Raw genomic sequence first — 18410 nt, 5'->3', positions numbered from 1 at the left:
ATCTGCCAATTCAATCATGATTGAGTCTCGCAGATCGTTCTCTGCTCTGCACGTTCATGAGTCGGCTCGCGGCCCCGTGCTCTATGACGCATCTGGTGGTATCCAACCACGCATCAACGAGGTAACCAGATCTATGCACAGGACTTGCGATGTTCTTCACCAATAAAATAGCGACGATCAAGACGGCAGTTTCCTGATCTTACATCTGAGTTTTGATCAACCTGGAACTGATGCATAACTAGAGACCCTGGCACCAACGTCGGTGACAGAGGTGTCGATGTTCATCACACTGATGCCAAATAAAACATCACTACTCAACTACATCCACACGTCGATTCTCAAATCATATTTGGACGTGCTTGCACTGCTGATTGCCCACCTGCCTGTTTTCCAGACCGGTTCAATATTGCGCAGGTAACACCGTGCCTGAAGTTGGCTTGAGCCATAGCGACTCCGTCAACTATCGCCCAATCTCAAATTGGGGACTAACCCACATCGCTTCTACAGGCAGATTCAAGCTGTTGCAGTTGACATCCCGGTAGTTCCACATCATTGACATGGTGCTACTAAAGATCACTGATGACCTCTACAAGGTCATGGATGATCCGAGCTCCGCAGTGTTGGTTGGCCTCGATCTCTTAGCCACCTTCAACACTATTCATTTTATTGGATCTTTCGGTAAAGTCACGTAGAAGGGAAATAATAAAATAGTAAAAATAAAACATAATACAATTCTCACGACGTTTCGGCCACAACACAAGCAGCCATCCTCCGGTGAAGAACAGAGCTGTCAGAATGACAGCGTCCTAACAGTAAGCCCTACTGTATACCACACTACTGTATATTCGCTATACAATTACGATACTATATATTACCTTATACATTATATTAAACATTACACTACTATACTATTTATTGTTATACAATCTGCTGTACACCATACCACTGACCGTCGCGTGAAAGGTACTAAGAGGAAGCAAAGAAATATGTAATGGGAGAGTGGTAGCAGGAAACTTGCAGCGAATGGACTGCGGTCTGAAAGTCACCGTTAAAGTGAACACAATCAATCAAGACCCGAAATGGTTTATCACGTCCTCCCAACACTATCGACAATGAGATAGTCATCGGGTGGCTGCAGTGAAGGTTCGGTGTATCAGGTACGGCACTTGAGTGGATAGAGTCATACCTACATGGTTGATCGCAGTTCGTCAAGCAAGGTGACGAACAGTCATTGCTTATGTATGTAGAACTTCTTTCGCACCGTACGTAGCTAACTGTGTCGAGTTTAAATTCCACAGGGATCCATCCTCGAACCCTTCTTAATTTCAACATACTTCTCTCTGATCGATGATGTCATCTCATTGGATGATATCGAGTTCCATCAATATGCTGATGATACACAATTGTACACTGCAGTGAAGTGAAATATGGAGAGCCTCGGTATTTTCGAAGATTGCACGCACGTGGCGCACGTGTGGTTTACACGATATGAAATGCTGCTTCATTTTGAAAAAAAAAATGGAGGTTCTGCTGGTTGCCACTCAGGGTCAGGTGGAAAAAAATGGAGGAGCATGAGGTGTGGCGGTCGCAGACCCCAGGATCCAGTTTTTTTTTACTCATCTAAAGAGCCTCGGCACCATACTTAACCAGAATATGTCGTTTGCTCACCATGTGCAAAATATGGTCAGGTCCTGCAATTTTTATATCAGGGCTCTATGACACATTCGATCACTATTGAGTCGTGACATAGCCAACACAGTGGCGTGTAGCAAAGTATCGACAAGGCTCGATTATTGCAACTCACTACTGTACGGGACGTCTGACAAAACATCATTATAAAGCTGCAACGTGTACAACGTTTTGGCACGTGTCGTGATGGGTACTTTACGATCCGACTGTCCAGGCCTCACCAAGCTACATTGGCTTCTGGTTGCTGAGCAAATACATTATGAGGTCGCGCTCATTATGAACCTACAAACCTGGACTAGGAAATCATAAATCCGGATTAGAACCCACAACTCAGATTATAAACCCACAAACCCGGAATATATACCCACAGACCTGGGCTAAGGACTCACAAACCTGAACTAGCAACTCACAAACCCTGACTACGAACCGTCTAACTCCGGAATCCATAGTAGAAACCCACAAACCCGGACTAGGAACCACAATCCCGGAATAGGAACCAATAAACCCGGACTAGGAGATCACGATCCCTGAACCCGAACGAACCCATAAACCAGGACAAAGTTACTGACAAAAAGCAGACCCTTCATGCGCCTCGCACCCTTCATATGAGTTCGGGGATCACTGCCAAAAGTGGAAGCTGTAATTTGAACGGCAGTTGTTTCTGTAGTTGTTATAAGTTTTAACAAAACGTATAACCAGATTAAAACGACACAAATAATGTGGTTGATGAGAGCATATTGGAGTCCTTTTGTGAATCTCAAATTCATAATGCAACTTATCATTCCAAATTGCCTACAACATATTATTTTTATTCAACTTATTTTTTTTAAGTAAACTACTTTAATTTTACCAGGTAAGGCCCCTGAGCCATGCAGATTTTTTAGAAGCGACCTGTCTATAACAAATTATTTAATCGGAACTTATACTTGTGCCAGAGTGTGACTCTGAAAAGGGATTCCATTTAACCGTTTCATTCTATTTTGGTGGCTCACATTCCCGCGTGCCCTACAGAGTTGGTTCCTCGCTTGTAAATAAAAAACACAGATGCAAATTTCCAAGCTGGAATAAGCCACGTCAAGTTCAAATGGAAAAGGTAACTTTATTATATTAGATTGTTTCTTTGTGTGAAGTCATTCGTTCCTGGACTGAGACCGTATATCAGCTCAACACTTCGCTTGCTCTCTGCTCACTTCCCCTGATCTCTGATGGGTGATTGACGAATACAGGTGTTCTTGTTAATTTTGCTTTTGCGTCACTGCCAACACAGCTTCACCAGGTTATTTATTTACTGTGATCTCAAGTCGCATCAGATGGAGGAAGCTGGACCATGGACCAGCCCTTCGGTAGAGTCAAGTTCGGCTTTAGCAGGAGCCTCAGGGTCTCGCGTCTCCTCCAGTGCCGTCAGTCTGTCAAACACCCCGGGCTCGAGCTTCGTGATCTGATTGTCGTACAACCACAGGTTCTGCCTGTCGGTGGGGATTCCCGCAGGCACAGACGTGAGGCGTCTGCTATGGCAGTATACAGTTGTCTGATCGCACGAACACTGCGAGGGACGGGCGACGGTTTAGAGGCGGCTAACAACGGCCTCCCCTTGCACGTGAACGGCGTCGCGTGTGGTCCAACATTTACACGAGTTGCCTGTTCTTGAAGATCTCCGTGAAAATGTTTTCCCCCAACTACTTTAAAGACTGCTTCGTTTGCACTTATATATGCCGTAAATACTGACCACTTTTGAGTTTGTTTTCAGTTGTGTTGTATTTGCGTCTAGAAGTTAAATTTTTAGTAAATCTATAGAATAATGAATTAATATATTTCTCAGGTCTCTCTTGAGAATAGAAGTATACATTACAATAGGCTATCACTGACTTAATATGAAATGTACATTTATTAATATGTGTTTATGTAATCATACACAGCCATGATCAATCCACTGCGAGCCGTATTCACGACCATGCGATGTAGTAATCTACCTCGCAACTACACACGAGCTGTTGTCATTACTCCATCTCCACGGTGGACGTCCTTCCGGGCACGTTCCCTCCCTTGGGTGCTACTCCGTTGTTGTTATTGACCATTGTCAATGTGCATTGGACATCGTGGATTATTCCATCATCCCTTCTCGTGCCATATCCTAGCCAAGCCAGCTTACTTTTGTAAACCGTTAAATGCCATTCACAACCGTTTGTTCCCTGATCGTTGTGTTATTTTCTCTGCCTCTCAATCTGAATCCAAGCTTGCAACTCGCAGTGCTTCTGTGCGCATTTCTCAATCGCTTTCGTTCGCCTTTTACTCGCATTCGTTTAGTCTTCTTATGATGTTGGTGAATCCAGGTATATGGAAACATTTGCTGTTCAAATGACAGCTTTGTCGAGTTGGCGGTGATTTGTTAACTCATGCAAAGGGTGGGCTGAGAATGCGAGTTTACTTTGAGTGTAGAGTCGAAGCATCGACTCTGGAGCGATCGGCAGTCGCGCCTCTGAGAACGCTCTTCAGCTTGTTGTTGCTCAGAGACAACTGCTGCAGATTCCCCAGGCGGTCAAACAACCCAGCGGGAAGAGCCTGCAGCTGGTTGCTATTAAGATCCAAAATAGTCAACTGGGTCAGACTGTTAAACACCCTAACGGCTACTTATGGCTTAGGATGATGATAGTGACCGGTTCGTTCAAAGTGACCTCTAACCACTCGCACGGTTATATGATAGTGATTAAAATCATTTCACATTAAGTTATTAACCAGAGCCACTTTTAATCTCTTCCATGCCGGCACGGCAGTTGACAAAACCTCCATTTGCTATCACAGACACTTCTGATCTCAAACAACTCCGACTCACTTCACATGAAACCTGACAGCTAAAGTGATTCCAGTTACTTCCATCAAGACCTGCTAGATAAAATTAATGTAATCTACTTGCATACACACCTGTGATATTAGGAGACCTCAATTCCCTTTCATTTAAACAAGTGTCAAATAAATCCACTTGAGTTAATTTAGTACAAAACCGCGTTACTAATTAACACGTGATCCATTCGCTTTGATGCCTCTCACAGAGACCTCTTACATTCACTTCGATTCGCTTTCACAGAGATACATTAACTCAAGCAAACTTCATTCACGTTCACAAATATCTGTTTTCCAAAGAAAACACTTTCAAGTTATTTGACGTGATCTCTTTTAAATCATAAACATATGTTAGGTAAAATAACCTCCATTTCAATTGTCAGAGATTTCCTTCTTGTTAGCACGAAAATTCCCCAAAACGATGTCATAAAGTCACTGTTTCGTTATCGCTTGTGTAAATATGAAAAATGTATTCGTGATTATACGCAACGATTCACTATCGCAGTGTAAAAAGCAGGAGCCTCAGGGTCTCGTGTCTCCTCCAGTGCCGTCAGACTGACACCCCAGGCTCGAGCTTCGTGTGATGTGATTAGCCTGGTGAATCTGCAGCAGCTGGGTTTGTACAACAACCAGCTGAAGAGGATTCCCAGATGCGCGTTTGACAAACGGATCCAACACTGCCAGGAACGGTCACTGCTGTGTCGCTGGGCAACGGGATAGAGATGACACTCATCATCAGTAGCATTCAGTTTGTAAAGCTACCGCGTTATTGACATCCACAGCCATCGTCATCATCATCGTTGTCATCTCTCTCTTGTGCTACAAGTTGGTCTGTAGTGTCACTGCATATTAGTGAATAATTAGTGAATTGTGTGAATAATGAGAGCTGATATTGATCTTGAACAAAAACTGTGAAGAGGCCACGCGGTCTGCGGCCGAGCCGGTCTCATCTCGGAAGCTAAGCATGGTTCAGCCTGCACAGTGCGTGGATGTGTGGCCACCACGCACTAACTTGGCTTGCACAAATATGCAGTGGAGCAGCTGGCACCATTCAGGACTTTTTATGATAAAAAGCGGCGCGCGTTTGTTTATTTATTCATGCTTCTTTAAAGGAGCTGCCACGCTGACCTCACTACACACTGAACTCATCATGCAGAAGGCGCTGGCCCTGAACCAAACACACGTGGCACGTCTTTAGCAATCATCAGGTACGTGCGGCATGTAACTACTCAATTGTGTATGAACGGAGACGGTTGGGTAAACGCACACGAAAGGGGAACCGTGAATTCTATTGACTTAAAATTTACTTCCAGAAATGTTGTTTAAATGTTGTCACTTTCATGCAGGGCAAGGAATGGTTTGACACTTTTAGAATGACAACGTAATAATGCAAGTGTTCTGTGAAGGGTAATAATGATTTCTACAATCGCCATCATTATTAGTAATATCTGCCAGCAACATCACGTATCATAATCAGCAGTATGATATCTATAATGATAAATATGTACAATTATAATCAATATTTACATTAATCATCATTCCCGATATATAAATTAATCATCATAATAATGAATGATATCTACACATCATCATCATCATTGGTATCCACAATCATCATCATCCAGGACCATTATGATCGAAGACATTATGATGATATTGTTAGCAGCAGTATTTCAGTGTTTAGTGTTCAGGTCCTTTCAGGATCTGGTGAATACGGTATAAATATATATACATTCCCATGTCTGCCTCTTTGAACTATGATGTGGATCTAACTCTTGTGTTGGTAACACATTGTGCGAAGGTGGGAATTTTTTACGCATGATTAAGGGAGCATGACTTCCACCTTCGCACGAGGTTCTCAGACCTCGTGTTGAGATCTCACGAGATTCAGCGGCTGACGCTCATCACGGGGATGCTCTTCAGCTACTTTTTGGTCCAGAGATAATTGAGCCAGTTGCGTGAGTTTATCAATACCACGGGGAGGCTCCGTGAGATTATTGCAGCACAAGAGCAGCACTTTCAAATTCACCAGTGGGTCAAATAGCCCGGCGGGTAGAGCGTGCAACTGGCTCCCTGACAAATGCAAATTGAAGACATTCACGCGCAGTGTACTTGAGTGCCGTCAAACTGCCAGTCTGGAAGTCCACTAATAGTGAAGATGTAAAAAAATATATAAAGGTGGCATTCTTCCTGTTTCGTGATAGAGACAACACCTCAATGGATTCCACCAGCTCTGACTTTAAACCACAGACATTTCTAAAGAGAAATATCCGTGTAAAGCAACCGCTTTACAGAAAAAATAGAAAACGGTGAACAGCCATAATCAACATTAAATTTCCTGCAACGCCCGTTGGTTCAGACAAACCACTTTTTTTAAAAAGCCACGCGCAGTAAATGCAAGTTACAGAAGCATCAAAGCGTCGTCGTGCGACTTGTGCACTGTTGTGTAAACGGACACGGATGCACGAGTCAAGTACAACGGCAAGGTCGGCGCGGTTGGCCTCCTTGCCCCGCGTGCTGCTCAGCATCGCTGTCCACCGAACCCCTTTCGGAGGAGAGCTGCGCCCACGCACGAGTCTGGGTGAAACGGAACTGTCGGTTTCGTCCCGCCCCACTGAGCGGGTGTTTCACCACCTGACCCGACCGTCGCGACTGGATCTGCAGAATGCCCAGGCTCTCAACTCTACCCAGTGGCGCATTCCATCGCCTGGCGAATCTCAAATAGTTGCAGCTCCAAAGCCAATGAGCTGACGGCTCTGCCCGCTGGGGTGTTTGACCCTCTGGTGAATCTTCACGGGCGGCACTTGTTTGGGGAAAAAAGTTGTGAACAAGAGCTCTTCCCAGTGGGGTTTTGATTTTAGAATCAAGTTGAAGAGCACATTTCCAAAGGTCTCAAACGCCAAGCGTCCGGCAACAAACATCACTATTGGTAGTTCAATAGATACGAGTTGATGCGATTCTCTAACTAAACAAGACTGACATACTCTTTGGTTCTTTCGGTAAAGTCACGTAGGTAAAAATAAAATAAAGTTAATCAAATCACGACGTTTCGGAGGCAACAAAAGCTTCTGTCATCAGGTGTAACTAGCACAGCAAAATTACTGTAGAGAGAGCTATTTGTGATAAGAGATTATTATATAGGGTAAGAGGAGGGGGGAGGAGCCAGGGAGGACGGATGGAGGGTGGGGGGTTGTTGGGAGACGGAGATGGTAAAGCTCCTGCTCCTGCTCCTCCACCACGGATGGGGGGGAGGGGCGGCGTGGGGCGGGGGGAGAGAAGGATGGGGGACAAATTCGCACAATTGAAACATTGCAAGTCAAATATTCTAGTGATGGTAGTGTGTAAGGCTGGGAGTAAAAGACCGGAGATATGGATATGAATATAAACCATAAGGCAGCTAAAGTTTAACATGGTTAATAACATCTTTCCAATGATTGCTAAATTTTAATCCATCCTCTCGGTTGAAGTTATGTCTATGATTGTATATCTGTATGGCTTCATGGACAAATCTTTGGTGGTATCCAGGCGGCTTGCACCTTGGTATCGGAGAAAACAATATCATGAGAACCCACTGCGTTGTAACAATGATCAGCCATGGGAGAAAATTCGTCCTGCCGTGTTTCAAATCTGACTTGTGCTCGCGAATGCGGTGAGATACATGTTGTTTCACCACAAATGCAACTCAGTTTATAGACACCAGGGTACTGTAAGTCAGGGATGACATCCTTTATGGATGGGATCAGATCACGGATTTTGTGTACTGTACTGAATCGGACCTGGATCTTGTGTTTGTTTAGAATTTTGGAAATATTTTTGGTAACGCCTGCTATGTATGGTAACATGATGGTTTTGATCAGAGTCTCAAGAGGTTGTTTCTCCATGGTAGGAGAAACATCTTTGTGGATAGTACGGCCCGAGTATCCATTCATCTTAAGGGCCAGGCGTACGTGTTTCAATTCACTGACCAGGTGGTGTTTGTCAGAGATGCAGTGGGCCCTATGGTGTAGTGTTTTGATGAGGGAATTCTTCTGTGCCGGATGGTGGTGGGAATTAGGCTTCAGATGCGAGTCTGTGTGGGTGGCCTTCCTGTAGACAGAATGTCCCAAAGAGCCATTGGACCTCCTCTCAAACAGAAAATCCAGGAATGGTAGCTTGCCATCCTTCTCCACTTCGATTGTGAATTTGATGGATGGGTGTATGGAATTAATGTGGTCGAGAAGTTGGTTCAATGCTGGTAGGTTATGTGGCCAAATGACGAAAGTATCATCCACATATCTCTTCGACAGGGAGGGACGTAAGGTGGATGTTTGGATGGTGTCTATTTAAATTTTTGGCTATCACTGTTGACAAGGGGGAACCCATGGGAGTACCCTCATTTTGTTTGTAGAAAGTACCATTCCAGGTGAAGAACGTGTTGGTGAGGCAATGCCTAACCAGCGCAGGGGCATCAGGGTTCAATCCATGTTGGACTAAACCTTCAATTATTGCTATGGTGTCAGGTACTGGAAACTTGGTGAATAGAGAGACCACGTCAAAGCTGACGAGGACATCATCAGGGGACAGTGAAATGTCCTTGAATAGAGATACCAAATTAGTTGAATTAAGAACTGCTGAAGTGGTCTTGCCAATATATGGAAGCCAAGTATCCGATAGGAAACGGGCTAGTTTGTAGGTAGGTGAGTTGATCGTGGACACGATAATTAACCGTCAAGCACTACTGTCCTGAGTACAACTGCTGATTCTGGCGACCAGAATCAGCAATTGCCACTGGAGCTACGCACTTTCAAATCTAGATTAAAAGCATATTTCTTTAGAACTGATTTTTGTGTTTAGTTTGTTCTCCTTCCCCCGCTCCTCTACTTATCACAGTTGGCTACGTACGGTGCGAAATAATTTCAATAAACATACACACGTACTGTACTGCTATCTTCCCATGTGTATACTTTCCGCCTAAAACAAACGAGACAGTAGAGATTCATGACACACATGATTCTATGCGTTTATTTTGCGTGTAAGAATCGATTTTAACTGATGAATCAGTTCATCGGTATCAAGTTACAGAAGGGGTCTTCTGTTCTTGCCGACAGTAGTCGTGGTGGCAGTAACTTGGAGTATTTCATACATATCTAACGATGTCATTGTGTTAGAATTATTGATTCATAATGGTTACGTATTAGTGGTGGATTCAAAAATAGTTATACTATTAGTATTATCATTCGTGGCGATGGTGGTAGTGTAGTAGCGATGATTGAGTATTGGAGCAGGCGAGGTCTGTGCAGGAGTCTTTCAGAATCGCTCAGAGCTGGGAGCACGCGGAGCCGAGTGCCCCTTGCAGTGTTCATGCAGTGTGGTTAATGGACTCCAAAGGACGTACTGTGCAGAACATGGATTGCGTTCAGTTCCCTCTAGGATCTCTGACAACACCCATTGGCTGGATTTGGACAGAAATCGCATCGAGAGACTCCCACAGGGGGTGTTTGACCCAGTGGGGCCTCACCCCCTCGCTTAATTGAGAACTCGATCCCCGTGTCACGTGGTGCGGTTAAATGAAGGATGCTTTGTTGCAAATGGGAATTGCTTGATGTTACTGATAGCCTTGTGATGTCGTTTATAAATAACATTTACTGAGGTTATACATACACTGAGATTGCCCCGTGACAATGATCATAATGCAGGAGTTGTTTATTTTACGAAATACAAGTGTAATGTAGCTCTCAGAGATACCGTTTTGTTCAGTTATATTGACATTATTAATAAAGTCCGCCGACTCACTGATAACTTAACGAGTAACCGCGAGTGACTATATACACTTGGGTAACTTAGATAGCTCTATTCTGAGACAACATAACTCTAGCCTTCCAAGACTACAAAGTGTCCACTCCAGGGTGATGAAGACGACCCGCTTCAAGGTGACGACGATGATGGCAATTCCCCCACAATAGCAGCCCAGCGCCCCGGTTCGCGCCGGCTCTTATCCACCTCACGACCCGGCCACGCCCCTATTCCCGAACCCTCTCTCACTGCACCTGGCCCTGTCTGTCTCTGCCCTTATTACAATTTACAACCGTTAGGCCCCGTGCTTCTCCTCACGCGAGCCTGTCAATGCTTGTAGCGTCAATCATTATTAGCAACCACTTAGGTCCCACATTACCCTAACGTGACCCTGTCTGTTCCTGGTATGTTAATTAGTAACCATTGCCACGGGGAGCCGTACTGTCCCTACATCACCCCGTACTGTCCTTACATCACCCCCCCCCCCCCCTTTTTAAATACATACAATTTCAAATTAACCTCTTTCAGGCCGAACCGTACGCTTAACGCAATGCGACGCATAAGAATGTTTTAGGACCGAAGAGCAGAATACTAAATAAATCCTACTCATCAGAAGAACCAGGACAACAACAAAAACACTAAAAACCGTACAACGCATGTGACACAAACCCTCGCGATCGTCACAACAAGCAACAGATATTTCGAACATGTGGTCGCCCTTCAACACACGACCAAAAACACAATTTCACAGGTGATCCATCACCGAAATGTCAAACCCCTTGACGGAGTCCTTGGTGCCGGCCCTTCTCCCTGGGTGGGTTTTTGGCCTTCTCCAGCCAACGACGGCTTGCCCACAAGCCTGGGGCGGTTGAGGTCTTCGGACGCCTTCATGGGAGAAGCTGACAGGTCCTCTGCCTTGTGTGTGGTGGGCCTTCGGGGTTCCCCTGACATCAGGGGCTCGAGAACTGTGGGTGGCACAACACATTTTCCCCGGCGTCCGATTACTTCGGACAACCACCCTGGCCCATCCGACACACCAGACCTTGACCGCACAGACACTGGGGATGAATAATAATCCATTTGGGGATGCACATATGGCTTTAAGCGCAACGAGTGGACAAACCAATGGCGGCACTCTACCTGCACTCACACACACTGTGGCGGTCTAACTTCAGTGATTTCCACCGGCCCTTGCCATGGTCCGTGCAATTTAGGGGACATGTGCAACGGCACTTGTGGGCAGTGCAGCCATGCTCTATCCCCTACTCCCCATGGCAATACGTGTTCACGGCGGCGCACATCATTTTCGTTAGCAGCCTGCACCCTGGCAGCGTTTTCTTTAGCTGCCTCGTGCGCCATAGATATCCGATCCAGTGTGACCTGCAAGGTTGCTGGCAGATAAGGCCTCTTCCTTCTGGAGGCCAGACCCAATTGGACATCAATAGTGGGTTCACTTTCGCGGCCATACATCAAGAGGCATGAGGGGTCTCCCTATATGCCGCCAGGACCCTAGGCACGTGTAGGTCCCAATTTGTCTGCGCCTCATCGACTGCTTGGCAAAGCATCGATGTCAGGGTTTTGTGAAGGCATTCTACCATGCCATCTGTCTGAGGATGGTAAGGCGACATCCGAATCTTCTTTGTGCCTAGCACATCATATACTTTGCGTAACAACTTCGATGAGAAGTTCCTGCCCTGGTCCGTAAGGAGCTGCTCAGGAGCTCCCTCATCCAACACATAACCATGCAAAACGCATCGGCTATAGAAGCAGCTGTCTGGTCGGGTAGGGGCCAAGCCACCGGCCACCGGGAGAAATATTCTACCCCAACCAGAAGGAATTTATTACCTTTCTGTTTGCAGGGGAAGGGTCTCAAAATGTCAAGCGTGAACAGCTCAATAACTCGGGACACGGTGATAGACTGCAAGGGGGGTTGAGACTTCCGAACCACAAGGTGTAACAATTTGGTTTCGTGCACCATCCGAGTCAATGCACCTCGCAGAACTGTGGGAGCCAGATGCCATAACGTTGCAACCCCTCGTTCCACCTCATGGGCACTCCTTCCTTAAGAATTGTTCGCCAGACTAGGGTTCTTCCATTCGCACTCCGCTACCATAAGAAGGACGTGTCCTCCATTTGTAGCCGACCCCACTCGGCAAGCGTGAGGCCCAACGTTATGTCTTCTCTCGCGATTTCCCTAACCAGTGCTGTGCCCTCCACCATTGCCACCACATTGGGCCGTTTTGCTCCCGGCAGTCTACACTGCCCCGCACTCGTTTATCAAGCACAACATTCCCCCCACGGCAATCAGGATAGTGCGTCCGCATTACTGTGCCGTAAGCCCTTCTGGTAAACCACCTGGAACGAGTACTCCTGCACAATTTCTAACCAATGTGAGAGTTGGCAGGAAGGCTGATTAACTCGCAAGGAGTACTGGAGGGTCACGTGATCTGTATGGACCACTAAGTCACTCCCGTAAAGGTTGAGCCTGTATTTTTGCACAAAGTGCACCATGGCCAAAAGTTATCTCCCGATTACACAGTAACACTGTTATGCGATTGACAAGATGCGACTCCCGTATGCCACCACGATTTAAATACCATTCTTGACCTGTTACAGGACAGCCACTATGCCCGTGTCACTGGCATCTGTGTCTTAAATGAACGGTAGAGAAAAATCCAGATACTCTAGGGGAGGCGCATTGGCAAGGCTCTCACGCAGCGTAACAAAGGCGGCCTCCTCCCCCTCTCCCCATCTAAACTTCTGGCCTTTTCCGTCAAAGCATGGAGATGCTTTGCAATTGTCGCGAATTGCGGAATTAACCTTTGGTAATAGGACACAAACCCGACAAAACTGCGCACATCCCCCACCGACTGAGTTGGCCAGTTGCGCACACACGTCGTTTTGTCGGGGTCCGTTGCTATCCCAGAATCGCTTACGATGTGGCCCAAATACTGCTCGGACGTTTGCAACAGGTGGCACTTTGTAGGCTTCAACTTAAAGATTGGCCAACCGTACTCTAGACAACACAGAATGCAGCCATTTTAAGTGCCCCTCAAAGGTGCGGCCAAACACGATATTGTCAAGGTAAATGAAACAAGAGTCCCATTGCAACCCTGCTAGGACTAATTACATTAATCTCTGAAAGGTGGCCATAGCCAAATTTAAGTCCATGGGAAGGCAATTAAAATGGTACAACCCTTGGGGCATCCAGAATGCTGTCTTTGGTTTTGACGACTCATCCAGAGCAGATACGCGTCTGCGCCTGAAACTTTATTTAACTTGCAGAAGTCTACACAGAACCGCAGCGTGCCATCGGCCTTTTTTTTCAACACAACGGGAGCACCCCAAAGCCTGTTGGAGGGGGAAATAATGTCTGCTGCTACATTTTGTCCACCGCCAGTTGACCACTTTCTTTTTCCCACGGGCTCAATCTATAGGGATTCTGTCGAATGGGAGCTGCCGTGCTCGTGTCAATATGGTGCTGCAGTAAGGAAGTGCGCCTGATGTCAAATTTTCCCTTACTGAACACCTCCGAAAATTCCCGTAAAAGGGGAACGCAACTCGGCCCGTTGCGCCCCGTCTCCTAACACAGCTCCTCCATCCATGCTTCGTCAGCTTCCCCAGCATGCACCACCCCTCCTACCACCATCTCCGCGGTGGAACTGAATGTGTCGCTTCCCGTCAACATCACATGGGCCAGCATCGTTCCCGCCTGAATCACTGCCGGTTCTACCCCCACATTGAGGACTTGCAGGAAAAGTTCCTGACCTCCTCTCAACAGTGTCAGGGCACCGACCAGTGTGAGCCCCAAGGTCACCACTTTAGACGGGGTAAGGAGGACTCCTGCCTCCTGGTCTGCTAGGTCCAACCGTCTGCGGTAATGCAACAGGACCAATACCTGCATAACGGGCGGGATCTCTAGAGACTCCTTGACCAGAGCCTGAACCGACATTTCTTGCTTTGCATGCCAATGCGGGGAGTCAAAGAAAAATATTCATTGTCCCAATGGCATCCGACACAAACCTGGTTGGTAAAAATTTGTAAGGGCATCTTGCTAAAAAATCTGTGCCCAAGAGGCAGGGCAGAGCCAGTATTTTCAATATCAACACTGGCCCTAACATATCAATCTCCCTCAATCTGATGCGGGCTTCTATTTGCCCTAAAATTCCCATACTTCCCCCGTTTGCCGCCACACACACATTCACCACCAGCGTTACACGACGATTTTTAAAGGGTAACATTTCAAAAATAACCTCAGATATGATAGTAGCCGAGGCACCCGTGTCAACCAACACATGAACTTCCAGATGTTGTACAAATCCGACTATTACCGATGAGCCAGCCGCCGCTGCTACTACTCAGCGCGCCAGCTGTCACCATTGCGTGCTCGAGTTTGGCTACCCCTGTGTCGGCTGTGCAAGCCGGCCGTCCACCCTGACCAGAGAATGGGGGTGGAAATGGCCTCTGTGAAACCCGGTGGCTCCAATGCGTGATATGCTTTTAGCGGCCGGGTTTCTGGTGCATCATGACTTGCCTGGGGGGGGTTGGGATGTGGCGGTCGATGAGGCGGTGGATGTGTGGGACTTCAGCAATGTCCGAGCGATGTTTTGGCATTCCCGCGTGAAGTATCCAAGCTGGCCGCAATGGAAGCAGGTGCGCTAGGGCACTTGCGGCAAAGGCGCGGACATGACCCGGGATCGCCACTCCCAGTTCTGTTGCGGCATCTCTCCTCGCTGCCATTCACATCCGCGAACCATTGCAGTCACCTCCCCCGTAGATTCGGTGCCATCCTCCGTCGGTTCCTTTATGCCCCATGATAGTCGACTGTTCGACCTATCCCCAGTCCAAGGCTTACTGGTCCATGCAGCCACCCGAGTCTGTTTTCCCAGGTTTTCATGCCCTTGCAGGCACCTGGCGGCCCACAAGGATATCTGAGTGTCCTTTTCATTATCCGGTAGCACGACTCCCATTTACGAAGCCAACTCCAACATTTTCTCCATCACGAGGGATTCGAGGGCCGCTTGATCCAACCACGGGTAGGCCGCCAGCCCCAATGCCACCAGCATACCGCGGTTGGCGAGGGGTGTCTCAGCTTATCCTCGACACCGCTGGAGGAACTTCCCCCGCGTGGCACACGGTGGGTCATATACTGCAGCCATCTCTCTGTAGGCATCCTGAAGCGTTGCCCTTTTCCCCGCAGGGTGGTCCAGAACGCTGCGAGGCCATCATCGTCAAGAGCTGTAGGTAAAGCTCTTAACGCCTCCTCCTCCGTCCAATCGACTGACAGGTATGCTACTCCAAACCGGCAGGTGAAGGCACTCCAATCTCCCTTCGCCGCCGTAAACTCTTTCATTGGGGGCTATCTTTGTGGTTGATCGGCATCAATCCGCCTCGCCGCCGGAGTTGACACTGCCTCTGCTGCATCCCGCACAGGCTCCAAAATGGTGCCCGTCAGTCGTGTTGCTTCCTGCGAAATGGTGGGCCCTGACTGCGTTGTCCCCAGTGCGGGAACCCCGACTGCAGGCCGCCGCTCCACCAACCCTGCGCAAGTTAGCAGCTCGTCCACGGCCACCTCCGCCCTCGATGTCACCACACCCATCATCACCACCAAAAAATGTGACGGACGAGCGGAGCAGATCCAACTCCGCCACCAGCTCTCGCCATCCCTCCATCGGGTGTTGCTAGGGAGAAGTCGCCCCCACCTCCCCCATCGCTGGCGGCGTCCGCAACTCCCCCGGAGCATGTAGCTGTGGCGGCATTTTTGACTCGGCTCAGCCGAACTCGGCTCTGGGGGGGAGCAGGTGGAGACGTACTGCACAACTCGCACATGCATCGCCATCTCCTCAGTGCCATCGTGTTCTCTCGTATCCATAGCAAGTGCCCATTGTAGATCGGCGTGGATTTTATCACACAATATCATCGAAAATGAGTGCAAGCATAGTGCTAGTGACAGTGCAGGTGGTAAGCGTAAGAAAAAGGGCCGTAGTATTACTCTCAATGTTAAAATGGAAGTGATAAAGCATAGTAGAAAAGGTGAACGTGTGGATGATATTGGGCACCATTTGAATGTACCTTCAACAAGTATGAACCATTCTGATTAAATAGAAAGTAAAGCTAAGCATGTTTTACGCATTCAGATATTAAATTTACACAGCAAAAAAGTGTTATAGAATTTGTTTTTACAAATTGTGGCGTTTTGGATCGAGGACCTGCACAGAAAGAACATGCCGATCAGCTTCGCCCTCATTCAGGAGAAGCCCCTAAGCTTGTATGACTGCAAGTAGGAAAGCAAGCAACACGGGATGCACCTCAGGCAGGACCTTCTGGTATTCAAGTGTTGGAAAATCCTGAGCATATGTCTTCTATAGAGATAACGACGGTGGATGTTAGTGATGTCAGTGATGTTGAGATGGTAATTAATGACTCTCCAGCTGCATCTCCCTCCTGGTCCTCCATCTCACCATCTCCCAACAAGTCCCATTAAGCACAACTTATCCACTCCTCAAGGTGAGATCATAAAAATTATAGGGTAAGGTAACATAGTTTTAAAATGTTGTTTAAGATTATTTTTGATAAGTATAAATGCTATTTGAAGGTTATTGAACTCAGAATCGGGGATAAATATGTACATTGTGTTGTACACTATAGTACAGGTACTGTAGATGTACAGTATCTGTACAGTATCTGCTTCTCTGTACAAGTAAAGTCAATATTTTGGTTGCTTGGTATGAAACGGAGAATTTCCAAAAGTTAGAGTCTCTATCCCTACCTTATTCCATTGTTTCTTATGGGAAAAATTGCCCTGCTTTGCATCGCATACACAACATTTACGCTCTTATGGTCCCTATCCCCCCATTAACATGTTTTCCTGTGGGGGAAAATCCTCGTTATACGTCGTTTAGTTATAAGTTTCAACTTTCTGGTCCTTAACACCGAGGTATATCGGGGACACCCTGTATTATATTATCCTGGATACACTAGTGATGGTGGTGGCGACGTAGCGATGATTTAGTACTGGAGGAGGCAAGGTCTGTGCTGGAGTCTCTGGGTATCGCTCAGACCTGAGAGTGCGCGGAGCCTAGTCCCTCGATGCACAGACACCACCATCACCATGAATTATACTATTTCACTAATATAAATATATAAGTATAATGGATTAAATACTGCTTTAATAATTATCACATTTCCATCATTATCGATGTATTTAAATACTTCCACAGCTACTGCCACCATCGGTGCTGTCGTGAGGACAGCAGATCCATGCACTGTGTTCTTAGGTGCTGCATGGACACAAGTCAGCATGTGGTGCCACGGCCGAGGAGCAAATCCGCAAGCACCATGACTCCCCCCTGCTCCCCACCCTGAGCACACGCACACACGCAGCACACACACGTAGTGTCCCGGCGGGGGATCGCCTGGCACAACCGGTTTTCATCCGAAGGGCCCCTAGGTTGGAAGTCCCGCGGTTTCCCGGTGCCAGAAGATTGGGCGACCCTCACAGGGTAAGTCACATTGCGGTGCCCCGAAATTGGCTTCAAAATGTATGGGAGCACAAACGTTCACCGGGCCAGCCGCAATGAATCATGCACGACATCGGGGAGAGGGCTTGGGTGAAATATTAAGTTAGCTGAGCAGACGATAATATCAGGGGATCCCAGCGCCACAGATGAAGTACACACAAGCCGAGTGTTCATTCGCCAGCCGGACGCTCTTCTAGATTAAACAGGCTGTGTCAGGAATTAATTAGTACGGGTGCACAGACAATAGATCGAAATGTAATCGTTGCAACACTCCACGTAAGGCAAGAAAAACGCTTGAAAATAACAGGTAGGCGCACGATTGGCTGCGCAACATGACACAACCCTGGATTTTCAAAGTCAAGGGGCATAAAAAAAGGGGCCAACATTTTTTCAAAGAGATCTCATCTTCAACAGCTTGGTCGCCAAGACCATCCCTCCCCCCCCTTCTGTCCTGCCTCCTCGAGCCGCTCACAGCATCCGTGTGATGCCAACGAGTGCTGCTATGAGGCAGTGATAGGTAAAGTTTTTTCGTCATCCTCCCTCCGACTCTCACAGCATCCATGCAATGCCGCGAGTACAGCTGCGAGGTAC

The sequence above is a fragment of the Petromyzon marinus genome, chromosome 21, assembly GCF_048934315.1.
Source record: "Petromyzon marinus isolate PM22_M1 ecotype Great Lakes invasive population chromosome 21, UKy_Petmar_22M1.pri1.0, whole genome shotgun sequence".
Taxonomy (NCBI): domain Eukaryota; kingdom Metazoa; phylum Chordata; class Hyperoartia; order Petromyzontiformes; family Petromyzontidae; genus Petromyzon; species Petromyzon marinus.
The sequence above is the reverse complement of the archived record's forward strand: the minus strand, read 5'-3'. Positions refer to the sequence as shown.